The following is an 18,504-nucleotide window of genomic DNA, read 5'->3' as shown; positions in this document are numbered from 1 at the left end:
GACAGAAGGACAGACAGACGTACAGACTAGAAGAGACAAAGAGATGAACAGACAGCGAGATAAATATAAAACAGTTACTGATAGACAGACAGACAGACAGACAGGAAGACCCGAGTTCGTAAAATGCCTAATAAACACTCATACTTTTCAATCGAAGTTGAACTGAAAATGAACTCTCACGCACCGAGTTCACTGCCTTTTGATATTATGTGCATTTGGAGGAGATAAATGTGAGTATTTTGTAAAGAGAGGGATGGAGATAGGCTGAGCTGGCAGAAAAACAGAAAATGCATGAGACTGAGAGTTGGAGTGGGAGGGTTAGGGAGGTCAGTGCAAGAAGAAAGGAGGAAGAAGAGGAAGAGGAGGAGGAAAAGGAAGAGGAGGAGGAGGAGAAGGATGTGTTTTATTGAATTTGTGGTTATCCTTGTGTATGCTCTCTCTCTCTCTCTCTCTCTCTCTCTCTCTCTCTCGCTTGATTCTTTCTTTCCTTTGTATAGTCTCGTGTAAGTAATTTATTGAGCTTTCTCAACAACAAGTTTTTTTTTTTTTTTTAAGATTTAGAAAAGTTTCTCTTTCCTCAGGGAAATTGGAGTTTTCTTCCCATTTTCAGAATAATCGAATGGTCATTAGAAAACCGTTTTTAGACATGTTAACCATAGCCCTTAACGTTTTGAGAATTTAGTTTTCACACATATATCCATCCACCGTTAACAGTGCAAGTATAGACTGAGGCTTTACTACACCTGTCCTCTGATTGTCTCTTAGTTGTTGAAGCAATGCATTTACAACAAAATTCTTCCAGCCTTCTTTTAGCCATAGTCTTTCACTTGACTCGTATCATATTCAGCAATGTGTGAGTCACTCGTATATCTCCCAGAATCTTTTTTTTTTTTTTTTCTTGATGTCATGGAAAGGTCGTACTACTTCTATTCAAAAATCAGCTTCGCAGAGGTTATGTGTGCTGAGCCGACTACTTGCATTCTTTAACCCCTCTCAGTTGCTGGCATTACCGGCGCCTCATTCTCCCTCTTGTGTGGGAGGCGTTTCAATTCATGGACTCACTTCCTCTCGCTACACTACCCTCAGTTTCTCTTTTCCCATGCGAATTTCTATCTTTTTTATTGCTGCTCAGCTGGACTCTATCCTTCTGAATCCTGAATGCTTCCTTCTCCATTGCAGCAGGCACACAGCATCTGTCTAGCTACACATCCGTACTTTGTTCACTTTCTAATGCTACCTGTACCACAATCCCTCTACCACAATCCATATGTCACAATCCCTCTACCACAGCCTCTCTGCTACACTTCCCTTACCACAATTCCTCTACAACAATCCCTCTACCACAATCCCTCCACCACAGTTCCTCTACCACAGCCCCTCTACCACAATCGCCCTGCAACCCCACCTGACCCAGCACGTGCCGGTAACTACCACCATTCTGGTTCCAATCTCACAAACTACCACCATTCCGGGGCCCAGTACAGTGAACCACCAACATTTCATATGGTGAACTTCCAACGTCACTGCCTTGGCGGGATGACAAGGGAACTACCATAACAACTGCCATTACAACTACTACAATTATCACACCTACCACCTCCACCAAAACTATCACCTTCACCACAAGTACCACCACTACCACAGCTACCACCGCAACCACAGCTGCCGCACACACACACACACACACACACACACACACACACACACACACACACACACACACACACACACACACACACACACCAAACATGACCACCCCTGTCATCCAGAGATCACAAGCGAGGGGAAGGGAGAAGAGGGGAAGAAGAGGAGAGGAAGGGGAATGGAGTGGAGAGGGGGAGGGGGAGGAGCAGTTGAGGAGGGGAAGAGAGGAAGGAGGAGGAGTGGTAGGGGAGAGGGAGAGATGGAAAAGGAGAGAACAAAGGGGAGGGGAAAAGAGGAGGCTAAAGAAGGGGAGAGAAGAAAAAATAGGGGAGAGGACGAGGAAAATAATTGCCTCCAAAATTTTCCCCTCCATCCCTTCCCTTCTTTCTCCAGGAGTATCTCCTCCAAAGCTCTCTTTCCTCCTCACCCAAAAGTGCTTCCCTCAAAACTCCTCCTTCCAAAACTCTTCCCTCCAAAACGCTTCCCTCAAAACCTCCTCCCTTCAGTAGTATGTCCAAAACTATGCTCCCTCCAAAGCTCTCTCTCTCTCTCTCTCTCTCTCTCTCTCTCTCTCTCTCTCTCTCTCTCTCTCTCTCTCTCTCTCCCTCCCTCCCTCCCTCCCTCCCTCCCTCCCTCCCTCCTCCAGTGCCTCCAAAACTCTCTCTTCTCCGTTGCCTCCAAAATACCCCTCCTGAGACGGACGCAGCAGGACGTAAACCTCCGGCCTGACAGACTGGCCTGGCGGGGGCTTGACTTAACCTTTGGCAGGGAGGGAGGGAGGGAGGAAGGAAGGAAGGAAGGAAGGCGAGAAGAAAGGAAGGAAGGAGGAGGGTAAAAAAGCATAAATGAAGGAAAGTAAAGAGGGAGAAAGGATAAGAATTTGGGGGAAGGAAGGAATGAGAGAGAGAGAACGTTTCAGGGATCGAGGAGTGGAGGAAGGGAAAGAGAACAGTAATATCAGTAGAGAGGGAAGGAGGGAAAGGAGGAGGGTAAAAGAAAGAGGGAAGGAGGATGGGAAAGAGAGAGGGAAGAAAGGTAAAAGAGAGAGGGGAGAAAGATAATAGAAAGGAAATAAATGAGGAAGCAGAGAGGGGACGGTTTTAATGATAGAGGAGAGGTGGAAGGGTAGGAGGAGGAGGAGGAAAGGATGGGAAGGAAGAAGGGCAAGAGAGAGAGAGGCAAAGAGGGAAAGGAGAATAACAAAGGGAGGGAAGGAAGGAAGGAAGGAAGGAGAGAGCACTGGGGGAACATGGGTAACGAGCGCGAAGGATAGTTAGGGAGAAGAGAGGATAGGGGCAGAAGAGGGAAGGAGGGAAAATTTAGCAAAAATGGCTAGAAGGAGGAGGGGAAGGGATGGCAGGAAAAGGAAGAGAGAGAGAGAAGAAGGGAAGAGAGTGGTAGACGTAGGAGAGGAAATTGAAGAAGGAGAAGAAAGGGAACAGAAGAAGTAGTAGTTCACACTACATTCATCATGGCTGTTACTTCTGCCATCTTATATATCACCAGAATCACGCAGCACTAACTCTCATACCCCTCCCCACCCCCACACACACACATACACTTCATTGTACCCCTTCTCCATCATACGGCCTCATTTCACCACTGCACCATCACCACATCCACCATTCTCCCCACCCTTTCCCACCTACATCAGCATTTACAGTCCCCTTCTTCCTCTCGATAACCCTTCTGCTCGCCTGCCATTCCTGCAGTACGATACCACTTAACAACATCCAATCGAGTATTTATTATCCCTGTCTTTACCACATGGAACAGTACCCACTTCCACAATGCTCCTCTAATCACCTTGGCACTAACTATTCCTGAACTAACCATCACTCGAGCCCAAATCACCCTCTGGGCACAAACAAGCTAATTAAGGAGGAAACAGGTACCTTAATGTGCACCTGCGTGCTTGTTTCTCTGACGCTAATTACAATAGGGGGAAGACGACGGGCTCAGGTGTGTGTGTGTGTGTGTGTGTGTGTGTGTGTGTGTGTGTGTGTGTGTGTGTGTGTGTGTGTGTGTGTGTGTGTGTGTGTGTGTGTGTGTGTGTGTGTGTGTGTGCGCGGGCGCGCACGGCATCCCGTTTCATAGATATCATGGTATGTTTGATTGCATTTACACTTGTATTGGGATTATGATGAGTTTGATGCAACAAGCATGGATCCCAAGAAGTCGATGCAAAGCCAAGAACAGTAAATCATGACAAATGGCATTCCCTATTTTAGTTGGTAATCCCCAAAATAGTACCAGTGTGTTGTAAGGGCTTGTATAATACTTCGCCTTGCATATTCTTAAGCTTGGTGTAATTAGGTTTATGTTGTTTACCTCGGGCTACGGTTGAGGATGTTTGGTCCAGCAAGTGATGTGGGTGTGTTAATTTATACTTTACGGCTCCTTTCCTCGGCCTTTTTTTTTTTTTTTTTTTTTTTTCCAGCCAGCTTTTTTTTTTTTCTTTATCATATGTGGGCTGATTTGATGTTGTAGGTTATTTGAAACATGATTTATTTATTGAACTAACCTTGTCTAATGTTGCCAAAAGAAATTATTACGTATGCAGATGGCACGATATCGCCGTGCACAGAAATGGTACCGTACATCCCTGTGGGTAGATGAGGTTTGTTTCATTTTCAGAAACACTTTTTTCCACCTCATACAACGTCAGATAAGCCTACATATAATTTAGAAAAGAAATGCCGAAAAAAGGGAGGGCGTGAAAGGGAGGCTGGACATGGACAAACAGTGTGTGTTCAACGCTTAATCTGCCCCCATTGTCCCGTCCTCCCCTTCCCCCATTTCATTGCATCACCCATTTTTCATCGCAGCGTCCATTTTTCATTACAAAGCTCATTTTTCCACCGTTGCTTATCGCTAAACTTTTCTCTGCAACCTTGGTCCAGTTTCATTAATCAGCCTGCCCTGAACAATCCAGTAGCTGCTGTTGGTCATGATTCAGAGGTACTAAAACTGTGTAATATTAGTTTGACAATATCTCCAGCCATCTGTGCAACCTCGCTCCACCCTCTCACATTTTCAGCGTATCTTATCCCCGCCCTTTCATGCAGTCACACCCTCTTTAATCACACCCTCACACCCACACCCGGGCCATACACACTCACAGCACCCACAGACATAGATTGTCTTACGTCATCATACATTCAGGTGATCATTATCAAAGTCAAGATTTATTTATATGTTGATCCAAGGAAAAGAAATAGGAAAGCGCTTGCGATATTACGTGTTTCCCTTTTCCCTATTTGTAAGGCTATCTGTGGATTACGAATAGCCAGATAGATAGATAGATATTGATGTAAATAAGTATGCCTCTCTCTCTCTCTCTCTCTCTCTCTCTCTCTCTCACACACACACACACACACACACACACACACACACACACACACACACACACACACACACACACACACACACACACACACACACACACACACACACACACACACACACACACACACATTACCATTATCCCCAGAACCAGACTCACGGAATACCATTTGTACTCCAGACATTCTCTCTCTCTCTCTCTCTCTCTCTCTCCCTACTTTTATCTCCCTCTCCTCCTTTCTGCTGCTCGTCTCTCCCTCCCTTCGTTCCCTCCCTCCCTCCATCTTCATGCCACTTTGAGACCCTCCATTCCTCTCCTCAGATCCACCCCGAGCCATTCCCATCCCCATTACCATCACAGCCATACACACATTTGAGAGAGAGAGAGACACACACACACACACACACACACACACACACACACACACACAGGGTCTGTTTGGCATGTATGTATGTAAGTTGGATGGTAATGAGAAGACAGAGCCAAGGGGAAGAGAGAGAGAGGGAAAAGGAGAATGCTGAGGCCTACTTCCTGCTTATTTCTGAGTGAGGGAGGGAGGGGAAACGGAGAGGGGAGAGAGAGAGGAGAATGAGGGGAGGGGAGAGAAGGAAGTGGAACGAAACAGGGAGAGAGGAGAGGGATAGGAGAAACGGGTGGGAAGAGAGAAAAGAAAGGCTGAGGGGGAACGGAGAGAGTAGAGAAACGGAAGGGAAGTGAGACAAGTGGAGGAAAGGCAACAGGGAGAGGTAGAGGAGAAATGGAAGGAAGAGAGAAAGGAGAAGGAGGGGAATCAGACAGAAGAGAGAGAGGGAAGACAGGGAAAGGGAGAGAGAAGAAAGAGGGCGGAGAATGGAGAGGGAAGGGAAAAAGAAGAAACAGGGAAACGGAGAGAGGAGGGGGAGGGAAGGCGGGGGAAGGGAGAGAGAAGTAAGGGGAAGGGAAAACGAGAGGGGATACGGATATGGAAATGGAGAGGGGCGAGGGAGGGAAAGATTGTGAGGGGAGAAAGAAGAGGGAAGGAGAGAGGGGGATGGGGGTAGCAAAATAAGAACAGAAAAGTTATAGGTGAAGGAAGGGAGGGGAAAGGGAGGAGCACATCGTAGAAAGGAAGCAAGCAAGCAAGCAAGGAGACTGTGAAAAGGAGGAGTAGTAGTGCAGAGTTAGGGAAGTAAGTGGGGAAAATGAAAATTATAGATGGGAAGAAGGAAAAGAGGAAGGGAATTGTAAAACGAGAGGGAACTGAGAAAGGGAGAGTTTAGGATGGGAGAGAGGAGGGGGAAAGAAAGTGTGGAAGAAGAGAAAAAAGAACGAAAACTATAAAAAGGGAGAAGAGTCTGGGAAGGAAGAGGGGGGAGGAAGAAGAGTGTTGTGAAGGAGAGAGGGGAGAGGAAAGAGGGGAAGTGGGACATAAAACTGGATGCAATAGAAGAGAGGAGTTTGGTTAGGAGAGGAGGGAAAGGGAAAAGTATTGGAGGGGTAAGGGAAAGAGAGGGATGGTTTATTGATGGGATGGGGGAAAAGGGAGAGGGTGTAATGTAGAGTAGGGGGGGGGGAGAAAGAGGAAGTATTGTGGTAGAGGAGGGGAGAGGCTGGAATAACAGAGGAGTAGAGAGAAATTCGTGAAGAAGAGCAGGGAAGAAAAACGGGAGAGAATACATGAAGACGAGGAGAAGTGAGGGGAGGAAACGAAGGGGAGGCGCAGAGAAGATGAGTAAGAGTACAAAGGATTACAAATGAAAACAGCAACAGATCCATTGGTCCTTATGTAGCTGTTATCATAGGCGAGGTATTAACATGGTGTATCTAATCTGTGAGTCGAAGATAAGGATAACAAGACAAGAAGGTAGAGAAAGGAGGGGGGAGCTAAACGGAGGAACTGGAAAGAGAAATAACTTTTAGAATGGGGAGAAGAGAGAAACGGAAGGAAGAGAAAAATGCAATAAAAAGGGGGAATGAAGGGAAGAGGAGAGAGAGAGAGAGGAAAATTAAGAATGGGAAGATAGAAGCAGAGGAGAGGCACAGAGAAACACATGGGTTAAGGAACTGGGGTGGGTCCAAGCTTTGAAATCTACAAGACTTCCATGGTAAGCTGGAAGAAGTAGGCCACAAAGCTGACACTATACATACATACATACAAATGAATGTGCTCATGTATATGTATGTGTGGATGTTAGTATGAATATATATTTGACTCTTATGGGCATTGTTGAGGAAGAGTAAAGTGTGAGAAAAATATAATAGATAAATAAATACATAAAAGTTAGTTAAATATAAAAAGAATGGTATCTTTTAGCAAATTGCATTCCACTTCCTTCAGACAAGGTGATGTCAGGATGAGACCACCCTGTTTCCCCCTCTTGTGACGTACGAGTAAGTATCCTTGTAGCTCCTATGACATCCGAGGACGAACATGGATTTCGGTGGTTGAGTGGTATTGTGTTCGTCTCGCGATTTGCTTGTGTCAGGAGTGGAAGGAGTGAAACCCAAGGCGTGGCGGGGATTTGAAGTGGTTGCTATGCTCTTTTTACATTAGCCTGGACTAAAATTACCATCTCTCTATCTTGAATGCTGAGCAGTAACAAGGGATTAACACTAGAATGTGGTGCCAATCGTGAAGAAGTTTTGTGGAAAGAATGCAGAATCGTAGCATTGCCTTTTCTTACCACTGAGCTACGTGAAAGAAACTGCAAGACGGAAGAAAATCTGAGCCAAGTTAAGGTAAAAGAATTATAGTGCTGTGTTTTCCATAAGTTGGCATAATGCTCGTACACTGTCAGTTCATACCAATAATAATACAGACAGCCATCCAACCATCGTCATTACCAGATACAACACTTTTTCCGGTTCGAAAAGTCTATCCTAAGCTGAAAAAAATCGTATAGAGATAGCATGAATAAAATGAGAATGACGTTCGTGCTGAAGGGGGTAAATCCCACACTGGCTCCCCGGCAGTGAATGTAACAGATCCCGGAATGATGCGTACCGGCTATCACGTCTGTTCCCTTCACTGGCTGTTATTAATGTTCATGTCTCTGTCCTGTGACCACTGGCTTCATCTGCCGCCCACACAGATGGCGTGGACACACCTGCTGCCCACACTACTCACCCACACTTACTCTAGGGAGTAAACTGCACGTCTGGTGTCAGTACTGGCCAGCTCTCCGGATTCATTGAGTCTGTCCCACTTCATTTCCATTAACCCACTCACCTTTCCGCAGCGAAATAAAACTGACTTCCGTTGGCCGTAATAAAATGAAAACTACGTCCTGAAACTGAAAAGATTAAGTGATGCGATATAGAGTCACATCAGGACTTACACAGAGGGTCACTAGAGTGCACGCACACCTCTTTAAAGTGTGACAGCACGCCTCACACTGACAGCATCGTGAAATGATGTTCGCCGCGTCAGCCTGAGGTAACTGCTGAACCCAAACTGAATTAGGTAACTCGTATTCCCTCACATTTCACCCCTGTACCTTGCTTATACCACTTGCATTTCGACACTACGGTAGATAAAACCGGTATTAACACCTAGCACTATCGCCATCCCGTATTGGTGGTAAGAAATCAAACTTATTATTTTCAAAGTTGTGTGTGACATTAACGAGATCTTGCAAAATTAACCAATAATAATAAGGCGGGTTGGAGTGTAATGTCGTGAGCCCGGAGCACCAGATTGTAATGGGGCCAGTGACCACGAATATGCGTGGGTCGTTGAGGAGAAGCATTACCTTGAATACAGAAGCTGGCGATAATGGTTCTGTATTTCATTTTTCTCCTGTGTTCAGCGTATTACGATGCCTATTGCTTTTATGCCCCTGTAGTTACGTGTCACCTCTGCACCTACGTAACCCATCATCTCTGGCTGACGATGAGGAAGAAGAAAAAAGTGGAAGATGAAGAAAAAAGAATGGGAAGAAGAGTGAAGTTTATAAAAAGGAAGATGGATATGCAAGGAAAAAGACAAGGAAACAAAGAGGACAGTAAGAATGAGGTGAAGAAAAGATGGATAACGAGAGAGACATAAGAAGAAACAAGAAACATGACAAGGAAGAAGACAGTGAGGCAGAAAGGAAGAGAACAGGAATAAGAAGAGGAAGAAAAGACTAACAGGAAGAAGATAGGAGAAGAATAAGATGAAGGCGAAGAAGAAAAAATCGAAGAGGAAGAAGCCAAGAAAAGGGAGAAGATGGGAAAAAAATGGAAAGTGGCTCTTGACTCAGAATTATTCCACCTTTCAGTCCTTTATACACTCAGAATTTCCCCACCCTGTCACCTAAGGCCTTCCCCCCACACCACTCCTGTGAATCCGTCAGTCTATCCATTAGGCAAGTGCCCGTTTACGCTGTTTCTCCTCCTCTTTCCCTCACTCTGTTTCTCGTCCTCCCTCCCTCCCTCTGTTCTTCCCTTCCCCCTCCCCTCTCGCACTTACTCACCCACTCACTTTATTCCTCCTCCTTACTTTCCCCTTCACCTCTGGTTTCCTCCTTCCATCGCTAACTCACTCTGTTTTTCCTCCCTACGTCCCTTCCTAACTGTTCCGCCTCTCTCTCTCTCTCTCTCTCTCTCTCTCTCTCTCTCTCTCTCTCTCTCCATATAGACACTTCCCGCCTCAGCCAACGCAATCATACTCCTCTGCCCTCGAGGCCATTACCCTAAAAACTTTCTCTGCTTCTCGAAATAATGAAAGAGCTGAATATATTGCATGAAAATTTCTTATTCGGGGGGGAGGAGAGAGAGAGAAAGAGAGAGGGAGAATGTGTGTGTGCGTGTGCGCACATTTTTCATGTGTGAGTCTCGTAGTGCATATGTTGGTGGGTGTTTGTATCAGTCAATCTAAATGCCAGCGTGTGTGTGTGTGTGTGTGTGTGTGTGTGTGTGTGTGTGTGTGTGTGTGTGTGTGTGTGTGTGTGTGTGTGTACCGCCCCCGGATTTTTCTGACCCGTGCGAGGTATTTGAGTCTGTTTGCGTGCGTGGGCCCGGGCGGTGTATAGGTTGCTCCGGGTAGGGTTGGGGCTAATTCAACCACTCGATTTTGCACATTTTTCTGGTTATTTTCTTTGCGATTCCTTATTTTTATATATATATATATATATATATATATATATATATATATATATATATATATATATATATATATATATATATATATATATTTCATACCTGGTGTGTGTGTGAGAGAGAGAGAGAATCTGCCCACCCTAACCTCGAATCCCTAGGGACGCCAGTCGTGATATTCTCTCTCTCTCTCTCTCTCTCTCTTTATCTATCTGTCTATCTCTCTCTCTCTCTCTCTCTAATAATTTAAAAATATTTTGTTAATATTTTTTACCTGTGATCTCACTTCCTGTATAATTTTCCTTTTTACATAAATATTTTTCTGCTGTATTCTGTAACCTTTAAATACTTCTTTTCTTTCTACATATTTATATATATTTTTTTCTCTTGAGGAGGAAAGGGAGGGATTTAGGAATGGGCTTAAAACGGGGGAAAGGGAGGGAGAGAGAGGGAGGAGAGGGAAAGGTAGAGATTTGGTAATGGTTGGAGAAAGGGAAGATGCAGGGAGAAGAGGGAGGGAGGGATTGAGGAGGAGTGAGTGGGGGAAGGGGAGAGACAGGAAGAGAAACTTGGGGTAACATTGATGCTGTAAGCAGTGATGAATGGGAGGAGGGACGGAGGAAGGGACGAGAGGAGCTGAAGAAAGGAGAGAAGAGGGAAGAGAGACTGATGGAAAGAAGAGATCAGAAGGAAGAAGAAAGAGGGAAGAGAGGAGAGAAAAGAGAGAGAGAAAAGAAGGGGGAATAAGAAAGGAAGGTAGTGGGAAGGGAGGGAGGGCAGAAATGGGAAAAAAAAAAAAGCAGAGGGGTGAAGGAAAGAACGAGAAGAGAGGGTGGAGGGAAGAAAAAAGAAGGGAGAAGGGAACAAGAGGAGAAGAGAGGAGGTAGGAGAGGAGAATGTGAGGAGGAGGTGGGAGAGGAAAAGGGACGGAGGGAACACAGAAGAAAAGTGAAGGGAGGGAAGAGAGGAGAAGGGGGGATGGGAGGAGGGAAGATGGGAGGGAGGGTGGAGTGAAAAGAGGGGAAGGGAGGGAGAGAGCGGAGAAAGAGAGGAGAAGGAAGAGAGGGCAAAGGGGAGAGAGAAGAAGGGAGGGAGGGAGGAGGGAAGAGAGGAGAAGAGAAAGATGAAGGCAGACGCCATCGTAGTGAAGGGCTTAAGCACATACTACACTACCTTGCCATGGACGAAAATTGAATTAACATATACACATCAAGTAAATAAATAGATAATAAATAAAAAAGTGAGCAAAGCAGCCATTGTGAACAGTTTCACCTCATCAGTACGCTGTGTTTTATCTTGCATTCTCGCTGCCGTGGGACGATTTTACGCAGCTGAGGAGAGACTTGACAGGCTACAGAGAGGCTTCATTAACTCCTCTGCAATGAGGTTCTGTTAAAGTGAATGAAAATCGTCCGGGAGCAGCAAAAATTATCTACAAAGAAGACTTCGCCATAGCGAAAAGGTTAAAACTTCGTTGCACCACCTTACCCTGAACCAGCTCGCCAGATTAAAAAGCAAAGCAAACACACAAGCAAATGAACAAAGCGGTACCCCTCGTGAACAGTATGAAAACGAAAAAGAAAATTCTATTTTTAAAGAGTGTGAAAAATATATTGGTCGTTGAAATCAGCTTTGCAGGTTTGTGCAGTGTGTTGAAACAAGCCGGGGAATTCAGTAACAAAGTTCATCCTGGAAAAAAAAGATGTAGAATTTAAAAAAAAAATAGAAATAAGGAGAGGCTGAAAACGGAGAGGAGCGTCAACGTTGAGGGAGGAGGGAGGAAATTTATGATTTTTTATGATTCTTATATATATGTAAATGAAATTGTAATACACCTAATAATATTTATCTTTACTTACTTAACACACACATTCATACATGCATATATATATATATATATATATATATATATATATATATATATATATATATATATATATATATATATATATATATATATATATATATATATATATATATATATATATATATATATATATATATATATATATATATATATATATATACATACACACACACACACACCAGACACATGCACATCCACTCACCGCTCGCTCAATTATATCTTATGTATGCACACAGCGACACAGACGCACTTCACGTATGCCCCCCCCATACACATACACATACTGCATCTGCTCCCACACATCCTCCCTTGCATGCCCTATATCACCGAAAAAAGCGATCTCACCTCATATAGATCTTATGAACTTCTTTTCCTTTAGTCCCGCCCTTTTCTGGTCCCTATCTTATGCCTCGAACCCTTACAGCTCGGTCAACACCATTATGCCTTAATGCATACCTGCCTTTGCCTGTTTCCCATCCACACGATTCTCAACGCCCCTCTTACTCTTATTCCTTGTCCTGTCGTATGGTTTATTTCATGTCCTCTACCTCCATCCGCTGCCATATCCACCTTCAAGTGCTTCCTACAGGCGAACAGTTACTCTCATTTTGTTGCAGTTACTCTCATTTTATTATTTGTTTCATTACCACATCTCATCATCTTACTTATTCTCGCATTCACTCAGTTTTCTTCCACATGCAAATTCTTCCATAATCAGATAGCACTTGTTGATGTTTGCCTTTAAAGTCTACAACCAGTACTGTACTGTATTTTATAGAAACGATCAACTGGGTTACTTCTTGGTTTCCTATTCTAGAATTCTCTAATCTTGTCTCTTTTCCAAGTCCCTCTCTCCAGTCCGTTCATGAACAAATTGAACAGCTATGGCAACGTCACGCATCCCTGACGCATCTCCGTTGTACATTTACCTCAAATTAGCCACCCTCCTTCCTTCCCACTCACGCGAATGCCCTTTTTCTTTGATTAAGGTTCCCCCCTCGCGCACACACACACACACACACACACACACACACACACACACACACACACACACACACACAGTTGCAAGTTTTCATCCTAGTCCAGACATCTACAGAACTTGCCAGTAGGTGTCTCTGTCAGCTCTTTCATATGCTTTCTCGCGGTTCATGGTACAGACCTCCCCTCCCTTCTCATAATTTTGGCACAGGTACAAATATATCAAAGCAAACATCGCGACCACACACCTGCCACACCCAAAACTTCCATGTGTGCACAGCCGTATGGTAGAAAATGAATAGAGGGAAGGGAGTGTGTATTGAGGGACCAGATATGGATGGAGGGATGAGACTGAATGGGGAGGTAGGAATGAACAGGGAGAATGGGAACTGCTGGGGGAGGTACAAATGGGTGTGAGTTAAGAGGATGAGAGAGGTGAGAGGCGAGGAGGGAAAGGAGGTGAGAGGCGAGCAGGGAGAGGAGGTGAGGAGGAATAAGCAGTGGAGTTAGAGGTCAGGAGATGAAGAACAGAAAGGTAGGCAAGGCAAGCGAGGCTGGGGTAGGAAGTGAGTGATAAGTGATGTGGCATTGTATGATGAGACAAGGTTAGGCAGGGTGAAGTACGTTAAGGCAGCAGGTGAGGCAGGGTGAAGTAGGGTAAGGTAGCACATGAAACAGGGTAAAGTAAGGCAGGTTCAGGCAGGGAAGTAAATAGCAGCAAGGAGTGCACACACACACACACACACACACACACACACACACACACACACACACACACACACACACACACACACACACACACACACACACACACACACACACACACACACACACACACACACACACACACACACACACACACACACACACACACACACACACACACACACACACACACACACACCAGGGGGAAATCAGCACACGCACGCAAGCACGCACTCACTAAGCCCTCGCACACAAGCTCGTGCACGCACTGGCACCCAGGCACGCCTGCACTCATTTGCTGGCAGATACACACACGCATACACCTATATCCTCCACATACACGCTTGTGCAAAACACTAACACATACACATATATATATACGCAAACAAGCATGCATACAAGCACATTTAAATTCACATCTAGTATATGAAACACACACACACACACACACACACACACACACACACACACACACACACACACACACACACACACACACACACACACACACACACACACACACCATCTAGCCACACGGTACAAGCACTTCAATTATAGAGTTCACATTAAACACACAGAAAGGCATTTACCCGCAGCCACCACCTCCACCACCATCACCTCCATCTCAACCACCACCACTTCAACAACAATAACAGTCACTATCACCACTCTCGCTTCCACGGTCCAAATTGCTTACTTACTACTACCACCACAGTCATTACCACATTCGTAACACTAGTACTGCCATCATCCCCAGTGCTATAGGCACAACTACCTTTGCAACCAAACGATCTTCGTCGCTACCATCACAACTGCCACCCCAACCAAACTACCACCATCCCACCCGCCTCCACTTCTATTACCAATATATCACTTGCCTTAGTACCACAACAATGGCGTCCTGGTTTTGTCACCGCGAGCGACAGATGAAGTGGCCAAAACATCCCTTCAGAGGACACCAACCTGGTTTCTTTCTCTTCTACACATGCACACGCACCCCGACCAATAAATAAATGAAGTCTGAGTGTGTTAGCAAGACTCTAATTAGATAGGGAGATAAACACAGCTGAATATCAACAAATATAGATAGATAATTAGCTAAATATCAACATATGTAGATAGATATTATTATAAACACCATTAGCCAGGTAGACAGAAAGTCAGATAGATAATGATATCCATGTGGGTGATGAAACAACGCGACGGCAAATTTTTCCCTGTCAGAGGTCAGCGTAGTTTTTAGAATCGGGTTTCAGTTTCCCTCCTGTTGTGTCATTCACTGCCATTCACTTTGTATTCATTTTGCTTCTGCTGCTGGCCGATTTCATTTTATATTGCAGCTCGAGTAACGTGGCGCGATAACGTGTTAATAAATGGTGATGGACGTGTTCTCGTGTTTCATATACACGCTTAGCTATGCTTTTGAGTTTTGTAGCCACCGGTGTATATCCGTGTGTTCAATGTTTGCTGTCATCATTTGCAGTGGGGTGGTTCCTGAAAGCGGAAGAAGGCGGAGGAAAGATATGAGTACGTGCTTGTGTAAATTATTTGGTGTTTATGTTTGTTTTTCCAAATTTACCTGATTTTTTTTTTCCTTTCCCAAATTATATTTTTGTGCCGCTTATACGCGCGCGCGCGCACACACACACACACACACACACACACACACACACACACACACACACACACACACACACACACACACAGAAATAGATATTTAAAGCCATCATTTATTTAAAACTAATTCTTTCCATTATATTATGAACTAATTTTGTTTACATTTATTTAGCCTTTGGGGTTCTTGATTATTGGGAATTGCACGACACTCGCCAGTCTATATATATATATATATATATATATATATATATATATATATATATATATATATATATATATATATATACATATATATATATAAACCATGAGAAAACTGAGGCGATACTTGGCAATGATAGTGCTTATATAATGCTAGAATAATAATTGTTTTTTATTGTCAGCCTGTGATATATGGGAAACTAAATTTCTTTTTCTTTTTTCTTTCAGGTAAGATGATGCCTTTCACCCATTTTGACATAAGTGGTGAGTGTACTGTACAATATTTTAAGTTATTCTTATAGATTAGAGAGGCAGGAGGGGGAGGTGGGATGGATGGAAGCAGGAAGATGATGAGAAGATGAAAGATAATGTACAATACAATGAAGTACGAGAAAGAAAAACTGACGGGGAAGAGAAAAAGAGGGAGAATAACTAAGTGGGAGAAAGACATCGAGGAAAAGGAAAACCGATTGAGACAAGAGAGAAGGAATGAAGAAATAGGGTAAGAGAACGAAACACTGATAGACAGAAAGAGAACGTGCAGCAGATAGAAGCCTGAAAACGAAGTAATAGAGACAGACAGACAGAGACAGACAGACTAATACTTTTCTAGTCCTCTCCAAACGCTGCTGCCACAACTACCACTTGTACCCCTACTGCCAGAAGAAGAAGCTATCACCGCTACCACAGTTACCACCACAACCACTAAAATCACCAGTACTGCTAGAGGGACAGATCTCTACAACTGTCTCTTTCACCACCACCAATCACCACCATCACCACCACCACCACTCCCACGCTGGTACAAGTAATCGTGTACTATAACGCAAGAGGTACATACAAGGGTGCTTACCTTGTGAATGTACTCCATCACTGCTGAGTACGGAGGCTGTCACCCCTTTAGTACGGTAACTCCTTTTTTTTTTCAATTCTAGCTTCCGGCCAGACGATTTGATACGCCTGGGAGATGCCGCTTCTCGTGAGGGGCCTGAGGAATGGTATAACTAACCCCTCCAGTTTGAAAGGTCTCCCCAAACGTTAGTGTAATCGTTTGAGGGCAGCAGTATCGGAATATATAAGGCGTCATGATGCGAAGGGGTTAGGACCACTTTGAACGGTGTGTGTGTGTGTGTGTGTGTGTGTGTGTGTGTGTGTGTGTGTGTGTGTGTGTGTGTGTGTGTGTGTGTGTGTGTGTGATAAAAACACTCCATTATTACCATCACTCCAGTCCCAGATAAGACAGCCCTAGCCTATCTCAAAATAGACGGATTATTTTAGCACACAAGTGGTGACATGTGTGGGTGTGTGGCATCATCTGCGAATGAGTGGCAGGACTTCAAAGCCTCAGGGAACGGACTGCAAAGTTTGTGTCCACAGTCGAATTCATAAAAATAAAAAAAAGTAGGGCTGGGTGAAAAAGGAGAGAGAGAGAGAGAGAGAGAGAGAGAGAGAGAATTTAACTGGGAGAAGAAAAAGGTTGGGAATCCGTGATGAGATGGATAGATAGACATGAATAGAATGATAGATAGTGGAGAGGGGGAGATAGATATATAGGTAGATAGGCAGGTATGTAGGTAGGTAGGTAGAGAGAGAGAGAGAGAATGTTATTGTTGTTCTGGCTTCAGGCTCTACTGAAATGTGAACCCAGTCGACTACAGACTTGAGAGAGAGAGAACATTACCTGGTACTGTTGATGTAAGTGAATGAGTCAGTGAGAGAGAAAATGAGTTAGTGAACGAGTGAATTAAGGGATGAGCGTGGGTGGTGAAGGGTGGGGATTGGCAGAGCTATTTGGAGAGACGCTAGGGAAATGAAAAGAAAATGAGACACTGTGAGCGGGAGATGAGGTAGGAGACAGGGGAGGAGGAGGCTGGGAAAGGGAGGAGGAGGCTGGGGAAAGGGAGGAAAGGCTGAGGAGAGGAGTGGAAGGGAGGGGGAAGCTGAGAGGGTGGGGAGTGGGTGTAGTGATGTTGATGGTGGGAAGTGACGCTTGACTGGAGCTGGAGACAGACAGACAGACAGACAGACAAACGACACAGACAAACACACAGACAAACAGTGATCCTTCAGTATTTCGGACAGTGAGCGAGATTGAGGAGTGAGTTAAATAAGATAAATAAGACGGACCGACAGTAGTGTAGTTAAAAAAAAAAAAAAAAAAGAGCAAAAATCAGTTAAATGGATTGAAGACAGAGAGATATAGAGAGAAAGAAGAGGAGACGGGAAAAATAAAATCAGATAAATTGATAGGCAGACAGACAGACAGACACTGGAAGAGATAAAGAAATAGAGACAGACAGACAGACAGACACGAAGAGCTAAAGAAATATTTGAGAGAGAGAGAGAGAGAGAGAGAGAGAGAGCTTTCCCCAGTGGTATGGGTGCGTTCGGCAATCAATCCTTAATTTAGAATTCTGGTGTCTCGAGAACCCCACACCACAACTGGAGAGAGAGAGAGAGAGAGAGAGAGAGTATTTACCCAAGCCAGTCGCACACCCTTAACACGACTCGGAAATAAATCTTCTCGCCGGCAGCCCGGGGGAGGGGAGACAAAAAAAGGGTCTCTCTCGCACATTTAGATTAGTAGTTGCGGAGGTGCTACCGGAGGGGGTGGGGTGGGGGGATATGGTGGTAGGTGTGGGGTTGGAAGTGTGTGTGTGTGTGTGTGTGTGTGTGTGTGTGTGTGTGTGTGTGTGTGTGATGTGCATTTTTGTAATATGTATAATGATTTGTATGTATTTTGTATGCGTGTTTTAAGCGTGTATGTGGGTAATGTGTATACTGTATAATTATATGGTCTTTTTTATCGACCAGACCCATTAACCGCAGGTACGCAATTGCCCAAGCAGGGCTGGCCCGTGCAGTGAACCGATGTTCATGTGTGTTGGACGGCCCCTCGCCACAGCGAGGCGCGGGGAATTGTGTGATGTTTTGTTTTCTGAATGGATACCACATTTCCTTCTCTCCACCTAGTCAGGGGGGACACCATAGGAGGTTCCAGATCACTCCGTTATTTGGTTGTATGGTTGCCACTCAGCTTATAGGCTAAATGGTTTCCTGGAGTACAAGAAACAGTTAGGCTTTTCACTCA

The 18,504-nt window shown here is 44.5% G+C and overlaps 1 protein-coding gene across 1 annotated transcript in view; it reads left to right on the top strand.

Annotated features, from left to right (window-relative positions):
• Positions 1-18,504, top strand: part of LOC145394105 (FMRFamide receptor-like) — a 379,045-nt gene that overhangs the window by 278,697 nt on the left and 81,844 nt on the right. The window lies entirely within an intron of this gene.

This window comes from Coenobita brevimanus, chromosome 26, assembly GCF_032717465.1.
Source record: "Coenobita brevimanus isolate Jiangsu-jjx chromosome 26, ASM3271746v2, whole genome shotgun sequence".
NCBI lineage: Eukaryota > Metazoa > Arthropoda > Malacostraca > Decapoda > Coenobitidae > Coenobita > Coenobita brevimanus.
This window is presented reverse-complemented; position numbering and strand designations above follow the sequence as displayed.